Source organism: Balaenoptera physalus, assembly GCF_965194825.1.
Source record: "Balaenoptera physalus genome assembly, chromosome: X".
NCBI classification, from domain to species: Eukaryota; Metazoa; Chordata; class Mammalia; order Artiodactyla; family Balaenopteridae; genus Balaenoptera; species Balaenoptera physalus.
Genome location: NC_138903.1, coordinates 129,527,980 through 129,539,327, shown reverse-complemented (window position 1 = coordinate 129,539,327; position 11,348 = coordinate 129,527,980). Strand labels below are relative to the sequence as shown.

At 42.7% G+C, this 11,348-nt stretch overlaps 1 protein-coding gene across 2 annotated transcripts in view; it reads left to right on the top strand.

The window, feature by feature from the left end:
• Window positions 1–11,348, top strand: part of LOC309652229 (uncharacterized protein) — a 179,356-nt gene that overhangs the window by 4,888 nt on the left and 163,120 nt on the right. The gene's annotated exons all lie outside the window — the stretch shown is intronic.

Below are 11,348 nucleotides of genomic sequence, written 5' to 3'. Positions count from 1 at the left end.
CTCTCAAGGGCCTGTTCTCTTAGGCACTGCAGGGTGGGAGTTGTGTTGGTGACCCATATGCCTGTTGCTAGGGACACGTGGGGAGTGGGGGAAATTGTGCTTTCTGGGGAACCCCTTTGGTCTGGCATCTCGAGCTGGTGGCCTCCAGCCAGGGTCGGCTTATATCTTATCTTTGGTATTGGAAGCCCAAGGGTGTCCTGTGCACCCCCCCGCCCAACTGGGATCTTTACCTTCTGGTTTGCAAAGGGCTTGGATGATCTGGGTGGGGAGTTGGAAGTGTCAGGACCGCAGGCAGAAGGTTTGCCGGAGGGTGGCCTCTGGTGGGCTCCTCTTCCTTTGTCTTTGTGCCATACCTAGTTCCATCAGAGCCACTGGATCATTTGGCCCTCAACCAACTAAGAAAATGGCTCAGAGTCTAAGTCTCATATATGTGCCTTCGTGGTGTGAAGGGCTTAGCTGATCTGGGTCATGGGTGTCAGCCTCATGCTTGGAACCTTGGAGATCGTGACCAGCTCAGTGGGAGATATCCTTGACTCTTATTCTTTTTAGCCCATTCAGCCCTGCTGATTTTTCCTGAAAATTCACTCCCATTGAATCCCTTCCCATGCCTCTTATAGCACAAGCAAATACCATCTCCTTACTACTGTCCTGGATGATTACAGGAGGTTCCTATCAGAGGAAGCCTCTTGACTCTCAGGCCCATCCACTCACTGCCCCAGAGTCCTCTCCCTCAAAAAGCACTCTGTGTGACACTCCTCTGTGCATAGAAATAGCAGACCAGGTCAGACCTCTGAGGTGTATAGCCAAATTGGGGAGATGAACATGAACTTGTGAAAAGTTGTGAAATGACAAGGCAAGGTTCAAGAACTAGTTCACATAGATAATACAAAAGAAGGTAAGTCACAAGGCAGAGTGTGATTAATTTCCCAAAGAGTTCTACTGATCATCATGCCAGGATCTCAGAGGTGAGACGAAGAGGCCATGGAGGACTTGGGGTGGGAAGAAGACTTCATCTAGGAGATGGGCTCTGGTCTGTGTCTTCCAGAATGAGCATAGTTTGGATGGAGAAAAGGGTTGTGGAGATCATTCCCATTCATTCTAGAGTAGTGCGTGCTGGGTGTCCTCTGTAGCTGACACTGGAGGTAAAGCGCAGCTCCCTTCTGTTGGTTACAGACACAGCTTGACACAAACAGGAACATACAAGGTGTAGCCAAGGAGCAGAGAGGTTGTTTGGTTTCCTGTCCACTATAGGATACAGATTCCTTCAGAAGTATTCAAAGCTCTCTACCATGTGGGTCCAGTCTACCTCTCTGGCTTCATCTCCCCCCATTCTAGAATTTTTGCTTTATGAATTTTGATGCTGGATTGTTTGGTGTGTTTAGGGTCATAACTATTATTACTTTTTGGTGGATCATATATTTTATTTATTTAAAATCTCGCTTCTGCTTAATTCTGCTGCATTGAACTCACTTTGATAGTAATAGTGCCAATCCTGTTTACTTTGCATGTGTAGGTATATCTTTGCCCTTTGTTTCATGCCTTTCTGCGTCATTTTATTTTTGAGGTGTCTTGGAGCTCTAAGCCAGGCCAGAGGTGGTCAACATCAGCTTTGAAAGTGACTAGGGTGAAGCTCAGAGGCAGTAGTCAAAACACATCCTTAGTCTAAGCAACTTACAAAAAGCTAGCCAGGATATCCGGATGTCTTTGCCCACTCCTCTCTCAAAGGGTAAACAGAAACCTTAGACTCTGTTGGACCTGTTGCTTCCAACTTCCTCGAACTTTGCCCGGTTCTACCAGTTATAGGACTTTTGCCACACTTTGGCACTTCTCTTTTTTTTTAAATAAATTTACTTATTTATTTATTTTTGGCTGCATTAGGTCTTCATTGCTGCGTGTGGGCTTTCTCTAGTTGCAGTGAGCGGGGGCTACTCTTTGTTGCAGTGTGTGGGCTTCTCATTGCGGTGGCTTCTCTTGTTGTGGAGCACGGGCTCTAGGTGCGTAGGCTTCAGTAGTTGTGGCTTGAGGGCTATAGAGCGCAGGCTCAGTAGTTGTGGCGCACGGGCTTAGTTGCTCCGCGGCATGTGGGATCTTCCCAGACCAGGGCTCAAACCCGTGTCCCCTGCATTGGCAGGCGGATTCTTAACCACTGCGCCACCAGGGAAGTCCCACACTCTGGCACTTCTTGTGCCAGTCTTTTGCCGAAGCTGGGCCCAGTCCAATTTTACTTATAATCCCATCTGCTCATGACTATGGCTGTGACTCGTGTACAGGTCTTGTTTCCTAGACACCTTTCCTTTCTGGAACAAGAGTAAGAACCCTCTAAAGTAGCAGCATTCCTGGTGTAATAACCAATCTCTAAAAATGAAGAGAAGAACCTCATATCTATGATTCATACCAAAGTCAAATTCTAATAAAAGGAGAAGTTTCAAGTCAGTAAAACGAAGTGGATTGGAAATCTGGGTAATTTCAAATCACCATCCAAGATGAAAGAGCCCGCTGTCAGGTGCCACTGCAGATGCCCATGGGTGCAAGGAAGGGGCTGTGTGCTGGCTTGTGGGATCTGTCTGGACGATGGGATGCAGCAGCCTTCAGAGGGCCCTGGAACTGGAGGCTTAATGCAGTTTGGATGGGGAAAGAGCCAAGAGAGCGTTCCAGTTCATTCTAGTGTAGTAAGTATGTACTGAGGGTCCTTCATGGCAGCCCCTGTGAAACTGAGCAGGACCCTGTGGGGCTCCTGGGCACAAAAGCCTTTCTGTGTCCCCTGAGTTCCAAAGGGCAGGTTCAAATAGTTGCTAATCAGGGAAGGGAGGGGATGCAGAGACAGGGGAGGAGCAGTCCGGAAACAATAGTATAGCCTTGGGGCAGCGTCCTGGTTCCTCCTCAAGGGATACACGTAACAATATCTTTGAGCTCTTTACAGAACTAAACCCCCCAACAAATGGAAGATGTTCCAGAGAGAAGGTCACAGTTCAGTAACCTCGAGAACCACAGATCAGGAGACCACCTGACACCAGAAGATCTCTAGATTGAAAAGAATACGGGTCCTGCACATGCCCTGATAACCTGCCCGTTGACTGTAAAACTCCTCACAACGCCCCCTGGGTTGGGACACGCAGTTTTGAGGGCATTAGCCTGCTGTGGTCCCCTTTGCCTGGCAAAGCAATCAAGCTATTCTTTTCTACTTCACCCAAAACTCTGTCTCTGAGATTCAATTAGGTACTCGTGTACAGAGGCCAAACTTCGGCATCACCTGTGTCTATGTGGTTATGTGGTGTGTGGTATGTGGGTGTGTGTGTTGCTCACAGACCCAGCTGACAAGCAGGCTCTAAGAATTAAGCGTAGAGAGTTCTGCCTAAGAAGATGAGGAAAGTTCAGTATGTCTTGATGAATTCAATAGCTAGTAATGTGGGTTTTCACATTACTGTGCATTTTTTTCACTTGTATAAATGAGCATCTGTCTTTTATGTATCTTGCATTTTACTGTTTAGAAAATATGTTCACATATTATTCAGTTAGATTCTCCAAACACCAGTTTCAGTCGGGCTCCTCGTCTCCATGTTACAGATGAGGAAAGAGGCTCACGTTGGTTAAGATGCTTGCCCCAGCTCATCAGCCAGTAAGTCACAAAATTGATATCCAGGACTTTAAACTGAGGACTTCTGAGATCTGGTTCAAGGTTCTTTCCACAAAACTGCCCCTGCTGTCATCTCTCAGTATGAACTATAACAAATGACCATGATTGGGATGTTCTCTGCAAGCTATTAAAATGCTAAAGAAATATGGTTGCAAGAACATCTGATTTTTAGAAGTGGGCTTTGTGCCTAAGGCCTCAAGACAGAAGCATAATAAAACCATTCATTAAAATATTTACATCAACTGACAGCCACAATAATTAAAAACTCCCAGCACCACTAAGCTGTGTTTCAAATTAGTCTTCTGAGCGGAGAGGCTCTTTTAGAAAGTTTATCTTCCTTGTTTCAGGAGTAAGGGCTTCTGCTGAGAAGCTTTAGATCACTGGAGATGGGAGTCAGAGTGGCGGAAGGGCATTGAAGGTCTAGCCAGGCAGGGGTCACGTGCCCCTGAGCACCAAATAGAAGGAGGTCCCAGGAGGCAGATTTTTCCAATGATGGCAGCTCCCTTGCTTACAGGAGGGTTCAGTCCTGAGAGGACCTCCACCTTCCCTCCTCTCTCTACCGCTAAACTTCCAACAGCTTGACCTTGAGCTTAAAAATACGGAAAATTAAAAATATACAAAATAGAGAGAATAGTTTGATAAACCACCATATACCCATTACCCAACTTCAATAATTATCAACTCAGGGCCAGTTTTGTTGCATCTCTGGCCCCATCTACTTCATATCTCCTGTATTATTTTAAAGCAAATCCCAGACTTCATAAATCAGGTAATCCATAAATATTTCAGTATGTATCTCTAAAAGACATGAAATATTTTTATAACAAAACCAAAATACCATTATCAAATATAAATAGTGCAGTAATCAGTGTTCAAATTTCCAATTATACACGTGTGTGCATGTGCGCGTGCATGCACACACACACACACACACACACACACACTACAGTTTGTTTGAATCAGGATACAAATAAAGCCCATATATTACAATTGGTTAAGGTTAATATGTCTTTCAGAACTCTAAAATTGTAGGAACCCTCTCCATCTTTTTTTTCCCCCTCATAATTTATTTGCTGAAGAAGCCAAGGTGTTTTCCTATAGAGTCTCACAATCTGGATTTGGCTGATTGAATCTCCATGGCTTACCTTAAGATGTTCCTCTGTCCTTAGTGTTTCTTATGAATTGGTTGTTGTATCTTGAGGCTTGATCTGATGCAAATTTAATTTGGGGCCAGCAAGAATGATACGTCATAGATGATGTTGGTCACCCTACATCCTGTCTAGGTGCCTCCTTTTTTTTGGTGATGCTAAGCAATCATTATTGTTCAATGCCTAGATCCATTACTTCATTACCGATTGTGCAATGGTGATACTCTAATTACTTCTTCATTTATTAGCTACAATACTTCTTTTTTTAAAAAAAATTTACTGGCGTATAGTCAATTTACAATGTTGTGTTAGTTTCATGTGTACAGCAAAGTGATTCAATTATACATAAACATATATTCTTTTTTAGATTCTTTTCATATAAGTTATCACAGGATATTGAGGAGAGTTCCCTGTGCTATACAGTAGGTCCTTGTTGGTTATCTATCTTACATATAGCTCCAATACAAGAGAAATTTCCCTCATCTACTATTTGGTTGCCCACTGGTTTAGTCCATAGAGAAATGCAGGATTAATACCTGATTCTTTCCCTTTAATTATTAATTTCCAAAAGAATAAGTTGGCTCTCTTTCATTGCACTAAAGTGACGAAGTAGATTTTTTTATAATGAAATCATGGGTTTAAATATATTTGATGTGTTCAATCCATTGGCAGTCATTATTTTTTCTAATTTTTATTTTATATTGGAGTATAGTTGATTTACAATGTTGTGTTGGTTTCAGGTGTACAACAAAGTGATTCAATTGTACATATACATATATCCATTTTTTTTCAGATTCTTTTCCCATGTAGGTTATTGCAGAATATTGAGTAGAGTTCCCTGTGCTATACAAGGACCTACAGTAGGTCCTTGTTGGTTATCTATTTTATATATAGTAATGTGTATATGTTAATCCCAAACTCCTAATTTATCCTTCCCCCCACCTATCTTTCCCCTTTGGTAACCATAAATTTGCCAATCCATGACGGTCATTATTTTTTTGATATTCAAATTGTCCCATCTTTGGCCAGTGGAAGCCTCTTCAAGTTGGCTTCCTGAGTTCTTTTGCCCTGACCCCGAGAGCCTTTGATCGTTTCCTTGTTCTCCGGTAAGACAGGGTGCTTCAGGCTCATCTTGTACATTTCCTGCTGCAGACCTAGAATCAGCCATTTCTCCAATGGACATATATACACTACCAAACATAAAATAGCTAGCTAGTGGGAAGCAGCCGCATAGCACGCACAGGGAGATCAGCTCGGTGCTTTGTGACCACCTAGAGGGGTGGGAGAGGGTGGGAGAGGGAGGGTGGGAGGGAGGGAGATGCAAGAGGGAGGGGATATGGGGATATATGTATACGTATAGCCGATTCACTTTGTTATAAAGCAGAAACTAACATGCCATTGTAAAGCAATTATACTCCAATAAAGATGTTAAAAAAAAGAAGCCCTGTTTCTTTTAGTGATAAATGATATTTCAAGACTACAGTCTGCATTTTAAGTTGCTCATTGCTACTGGGTTCGTCATTGTTTCTAGAGCTTTTCAGCAGAAGAGCTAGGAAGTGTATTATTTAAAATAAAATATATCATGAGTTCATACTGATACTTCCAATTCAAATTCAGGACTACAGGGCATTTATGTAACATCTTCTATCTTACATCCACATCTCTATTCCTACACTAAGAATCCCAGTTTTCAAGGCCACGAGGGATAATAGAATTAAAATATCACACAATTACTTATTCAATTTATCTCATCATACAAACAAAACTGTCTCAGAATAACAATACTAATGCTACCACCACAATATGATTACTATAAATAATTTACACATTTTTTGTAGTTCTTACACTTAAAGCAAATCTCACTAGGGATATACTATCAAATGACTGTGTTTAAAAGTCATTGGGAATAGTTTCTCTCTGCCACCAGCTACACACACAATTAGATTCATCTATTTCATTTTGCTTTCAGTTCAGGAATTTCTGTTTTATAGTGTTATAAATGTTCTTTTATGATTATGTAATATGGTTACATGATTCCGAAGTCAAATCTGTAAGCCAAGGTATATTCAAATAAATCTAGATTCTATCCCTGCCCCTTTCATCCTGTTTCCTCCTCACCTTAGAGGCAACCATTTCAAAATTTCTTAGGGCTCATCCTTCCATTTTTTAATGTTTTAACCTGAGAATATTCATATAAGTATATCTTTTTTTTTTTTTTTTTTGGCCACGCCGGGTGGCTTGTGGATCTTAGTTCCCCGACCAGGGATTGAACCCAGGTCCTCAGCAGTGGCGCTGAGTCCTAACCACTGGACCACCAAGGAATTCTCCATATACGTATATCTTTGCACCCCTCCTTTCTTGGAGAAAAGATAGCATGATATGCACATTTTTCTACACCTTGCTTTTTTTCCCCCACTTAAAAATAGATCCTGGAAATCACTTTATAATATCTTCTCATTTGTTTACCAGCTGCGTGACTCCGATATATGGATGCACCACTGTTTGTTCAACCAATCCCCTATCGAGGAACATTTGGGCTGATACCAGTCTTTGCTTTTACAAATCGTTCTGCATCAAATAGCTTTGTGTATATGCATTTTCATATTTTTGCCAGTGTATCCGTGGGATAGATTCCTAGGATTGGTACTGTCCGGTCAGAAGGTAAATATACACATATTTTTGCTAAATATTGCCACATTTCTCTCCATAGATGGGATACCATTTTACATCCCCACCAGGAAGGTTGATAGCATTTACGTTCTTTTTGGTGGCTGTAATTTAGCCTTCCATGTTTTTTCTGTTGTTGAAAAGCCAGTTGCAAGTATTGATAGTGAGAGGCAGGAGAGAGAGTGATTTGGCACACAGACTCTGGGGTTGAACTGCTTGCATCGCAAACCCTGGCTCTGCTACTTAGTAGCTGTGTGTTCTTGAGCAAATTACTCAACCTCTCTGTGCCTGAGTTTTCTTATCTGTAAAATGGGGAAGTGAGGAAAACTTCCTAAGAGGGTTGTTCTGGTTGATTAGATGCAATAAGCAAACAAGTGAAACCCTTTGTGCTCTGCCTGGCACGAAGTATCCATGGAGTAAACGATAGTTACAGTTAGTATTAGTTAAAAATCTCCTTGTAAGAACCCTCTGAGGTGGGTATCATCAGCCCCTGTGTAGAGATGAAAAAACTCAAGCATAGAGAGATGAAATCATTTGTCCTGGGTCACAAGGCTGGAGGGGTGAGGCTGAGGCTCAGGCCTGTCTGCCTGCAAAGCCTGTGCTGTCTGGAGGGATGTCGTGCTGCAGGCTTCCTGTAAAGGGCCAGTCTGGGATGAGCCGGGGCACAGGTAGCCGGGGATAGTCCAGGCTCCAACCCCCTTCCAGGGACTGTCTTGGGTACCACACCACTCTTGCAGGCCTGCCATGCTCCCTGCCCCTCACTCTGCGGCCAAATTGGCCACGTTCCCTCAATCCCTACAGATCCGCTGGGCTGTTATGAGCGGGGCCTGATCAAGAGTGAAGACTGACCTTGGTTTTCCTGGGCCCTCTTCCCTCTGCCTCCTGGCTGGAAGCCTTAACCCTTGCTGAGGGGAGAACCTCCTCCCCTTAGGCCTTTGCCCGCCTGATTTTCCAAAATTTAGCAGAGCTCTCCAGATTTCACCTCCTCTCTTGTATTCCTACCACAAAGTTATGCTGTCTCTCCTGGACGCTCTTGCCTGGCTTGATCCCAAGGTGACCTGGAGTCTTGCACGCTCAATAAATATTTTTGCTTTGAATCCATATGCAAGAGGAAGTGGGAGGTGGTGGTGAAATTCTTTCTGTATGTAATTGAAAAACAATGCTCTGAATGATGGGCCATTTGTTGCTCCCTGTGGAAATGATTTCCTCCTTGGTCTTCAGGCGGAGGTCCTATGTGGCCCAACTCTGCTTGGTTGGCTCATCGAGCAAGGCTTTCCCCAGGTGTGGGTAACTGAGACAAGATAGGAATTTAGCACATAACTCATTTTTTATTATTAAAAATGTTTTGTAGAGTACCTACACAAATCATGAATACATCTACAAATCTCTACGATCTTTCATCTCCTACCAGAAGCACGTCCAGATTTGGGGGGCCTGAAGCTTACCAAATTTGTGTGACCCTCCTTAAGAAAAGCAACCCCAATCACAAATTCAAAATTAGGTACAAAAGTCAATATTTACTTAGGGAAAATAAATCACAGAAATCACAAATTTGGAAGGCTGACAAATACCAGAGACATCATAAAATCCAGAAAAATAGCACAATATTTTCACTAAGCAGCTGCCTGACATATTCTTTAATCACTTCTGCATATGACAATTTTATAGTATTTTCTGTGGAGAGAGTTGGAAGATCATTTTTCTTTCCTCTATCACTTTTGGTTGAAATTTGTTTTATATTGTTGATCGTTTAGAAAACCTTTTTTTTTCCTCCCAGCTTCACAACTTTTTGTGGGTAATTCGTCTAATTACCAATTGTTTCTATTGTCAAATTTAGGAAAACCTCTTTCTCTCTCTCTCTCATTTTAAATCTCTATATAAGATTTGAAAGACTTTTCCAAAGACTAAGCTTCTGACTCGGTACACTCAAGCCCTGTTCGTCTTCCACTATCTGCCCACTTTTGGTACCAGCTGCTATAGGATGTGTGCACAAGCAATATGGCTTCTGGACCTTTATGTCATGACCCCAGGTGAGTCAGCCTAGTGGATGGTAGAAACGTCCCAGAAGTCGTTCCTACAGCAAGATGCTTAGGGATAATTTAACTAATCATGGAAGTAACTGCAAACCCCATAAATATACCCTACCAAACTCAAAATTGATCTATCCCAAGTCAGCTTCCCCTAGCCCATTCCCCAAAATGCTTGAGGCCATTCTAACGCCACTGGACACAAGGGGAAATGGGGTTGAGGGGCAAGTCAGAGTGGAAAGGAGCAGTAGACTTAACCAACTGTGATGAAAACATCTTACTTTTGCAAATTTAACAAAAATATATGGCCCTGTGAACACAATGTTAATTACCCTGTGCACGCCCACCCCTCCCCATCCTGTCAATCTCTGGGTCCCTAGAACATCATACAGGGCCTGTCGAATTGCTTTGTTTGTTTGTTTGTTTGTTTGTTTTTAATTTTTTGGCATACCATGCAGCATGTGGGATCTTAGTTCCCCAACCAGGGATCGAACCCAAGCCGCCTGCAGTGGAAGCACGGAGTCTTAACCACTGGACCACCAGGGAAATCCCAAGGGCCTGTCGAATTGTTGAATGAATGCTTTCAAAGCCTGACCTGTTTCATGGACCAAGATTTGAAGAAATTAAAAACTCTCTTCTATCGATGCTTTTTCTAACTTGAAGTTGTAAGACTTTTTTTGTTAGGGATAAATGTTAGCCTCATGCTTCAGGGCAGGGACTAGGGTGCAGTAAGCAAGCACCCAGGGCGTACAATTCAAGGAGGCACTAGATGCCTCTCTGACATCACCCCTAGTCCCAGCCTGGTCCCAGGCTTTGCCTCTTCTAGAAGGCTCCTTGGGGGAGTGAAAAAATTTAGTTAATATTGTGCTTGGGTCCTTACCAAGTAGCCGAATGGCTCCCTCTTTGCTGAGAGAATCTATAGGAACGTAGTGTTCTTTGTACTCTAAGGGACAGCACTGAGGATACAGGCACCGTGAATCTATAGCACACAGAGCTAACACCGTTAATAGCTAAGATCCCAGACCCAGGCACCAGCCCAACAGCAGAGCTAAGAGCAAATTTAATTATCTCAACACAAAAGCAAGAATGAGCTTCTCAGCCTCCAAGGTCAGAGTTCTACCAGGTAGATGGGGAAAGGGCTGCTCCTACCCTACAACATGGTGGAAAGGGAGTGAGCACGCAGAAGGGAGGAGAAGCTGGGAATAAGAGAAGAAGTTTGCTGTACAAGCCCCTATTGGGATGGTCTCTCCACTTTGCCTTCCTGGCTCCAGAGAAGTTGTGATCACCAAGGAGTCAATGCCAAGGCTCCCTCCATAACCTCTGATGATCATGGCACTAGAAAGAGGGAAACTTGAATGGATTCTCACCTTTTCTGGGTTCCTAGAATTTCTCTCAAAATTCTAAATATCCTAGAACCAACCCAAAATGTATTTTAATTATTTCATTGTTAAAAAAACAATACATGCTCATCGTATAAAATGTGTTACAGTATGAGGAAGGAAGAAAAACTACTCATGATCTTATCACTCAGAGATAACCATAGTTAATATGATGGTACATTTTCTTCTGGAACGTTTTGGACACATAGACACCTACACACAGCCTAACTGTATTATGAGCATCTCCACGTATCATGAGATACTCTTTGAAAATGTGATTTTTAGCAGCAATGTACTATTCTTGTATACGGAAGTACCATAATCTAATCTTCTGTTGTTGGGGGGCTACAGGCTTTTTTCACATTTTTATTTGTTTATCTAATAAGTTCCTTGGACTAGATTCCTAGAAGTCACATTAGTAGGTCAAAGGGCATGAGCGTTTTTAGGGCTCATAAATAGGTAAGTACTCTTATCATCCCCATCATACACATGA